At 35.8% G+C, this 2,161-nt stretch overlaps 1 long non-coding RNA gene across 1 annotated transcript; it reads left to right on the forward strand.

Moving 5' to 3' along the window:
* Positions 279 to 1,024, forward strand: LOC109850806. The gene is made up of 2 exons (XR_002249555.1): positions 279 to 623; positions 724 to 1,024. It is a non-coding gene; the product is annotated as an uncharacterized LOC109850806 (long non-coding RNA).

Here is a 2,161-nt window from a genome sequence, read left to right on the forward strand (position 1 = left end):
GATTACTTGATGATGTTCATTGGTACTTGATGTTGTTGGTGTGCATATGCTATTTTCGGTTCGCTTTGTGAGCATATCTTCTGTTTGTGCTCAGTTTAGTGTGCATATGCTAGGTTTGTGAATATTTTGTGCTTGGTTTTTTTTGGCACATATTGACTTTAAATATTGTTGTTGGCTGGTGGTGATGTTGCCTGGTACTTGAAGATGTTGTTGGCTTGTGGGTACTTGATGTTGTTGTTGCCTGTTGGTGTTGAATTCTGGTTGTTTGCCTGCTCGTTTCTTGATGTTGTTGGCTGGTTGGTACTTTATGTTGTTATTGGCTTGTGGTGTTGTTTCCTGGTTCATACATGATGTTGTTAGTTGGTGGTGTTGTTGCTTGGTAGTTGATATTGTTGTTGGCTGATGGTGTTGTTGCCTGGTAGTGTTGTTGGCTGGTGATGTTGTTTCTGAATAATTATTTTGATATTGTTTACGGGTGTTCAAATTAAGCTATGATGCATTTCAATTTATCTGATATTAGCATTGCAGTTTAAGCTCAACCTTTTAGCCCAACAACTTCCCACAGAAGAGGAGGTGTAGTCTGCCAATGCAATTTTGAAGTCATGGAAGGAACAGTATCAGAGGTATGATACTTGCTACTTATTCGTAATTGAACTTGATGAAACAGATAATTGGTGGTCATGTGTTGATTTTCATAATGTGTCTTTTAATTTTATTTTTCAGTTTGCATATGAGCTTGAGAAATGCCAACTTGCAAGCAAAATCGAACATCCAGAAAGCTGCACGGGAAGAGGCGAGTTGTCTGTTATGCTTCATTAATTGTTTCTCTATCATTTATTTGCATTTTTTTCTTTGTACTTATAGCCACATTTAAAATGCATGATATTGCTGCATTTGAGTTTTTAGTCTTTCTTGTCCTGTTACTCGAAGGAAATGACTATTCTTTCTGGTTCCTAATGAGAAAATTGTGCAAGTGGATGGTGCATGATATTGCTACATCTAAGTTAACATATCATTGTTTGTACATTATGTGTTTCTTGGTTCATTATGTATGGTTGGATGGTGTTTCCTGGTTCATTTTTGGTGGTTGTAATAGTGTTTCCTGGTTCTTTTTTGGTTGGCTGGTTGGTGTATCATGTTCATTGTTGAGTAACTGATGCTTTTGTGCTTGTTTGGGGGATTTTTGGTTGTGAGTCTGGTTATGAGGATGCTACCACTCTCTTCCTGTGTTATATTTGTTACATCTGCTGTTATTTCACTTGCTTATAATAACACATTGGTGACTTGGTTTGATTGGCTGGTTGGGTAATTTGGGTATGTACTGCATAAATTTATGAATAATCAGGTTATTACAGGATTCGTGTGATTTTTCAATCTAAAATAGGAACATTCGAACTTTTATATGATTAAGAATATCTCATATTACGAGCACAAAAAATTTGTATATAGTAGGGATAATCTTACCATGGTGACCATAAACACTTTTCCCTACCTACAAACTTTAAAACCAACCAAACACAAGAAAAGTAGGAAATGTCATATCAACAAAAGTTTTCCCCTTTTTCCATGTGAACCAAACACAAGAAAAGTAAATACATTGATTTCCTACCATTTTTTATGTGCGAACCAAAGCGAAACAATCTATTTCTTGAAAAAAATTTGGAAAACTCAAAACTTGTGTTTTTGTACATGGAAATACATTTCGCTATATATAGGAAACGAACCAAACATCCCCTAAAGTAAGAGGAATTGAGAGAATAAAATTTTAAAGTTGATAACGGTTATCTATAATAACTCCACAATTGAGGGGGGTTTTCTCTGATTGCATTATTTTGGGGGGAAATTAAGGGGAGTTTTTTGAGACGGCCAAAAATAGTTGAGGGTAATTTTCTACAATTAACACAAATTTTATGAGCAAATTTTAGCTGTAGGTGTTTGCGGAAAAAGTTGTTGTATTCATTGCTGCATTCATTACAACTTCAATCGTTACAATGAAACAAAAAGATAGCCTTTTTATAAGACCTTTACACAATGAAAACAAAAGAAATACAACTCTTTTCAAACAAACGCAAGATCTGTTCATCATCTCTTGCTTGCGTGGGTCTTTGGCCTGTGACGGGGACGTTGATATCCGTGGACCACCGGGGCACTCAGATCTGAT

Source organism: Asparagus officinalis, chromosome 7, assembly GCF_001876935.1.
Source record: "Asparagus officinalis chromosome 7, Aspof.V1, whole genome shotgun sequence".
Taxonomy (NCBI): domain Eukaryota; kingdom Viridiplantae; phylum Streptophyta; class Magnoliopsida; order Asparagales; family Asparagaceae; genus Asparagus; species Asparagus officinalis.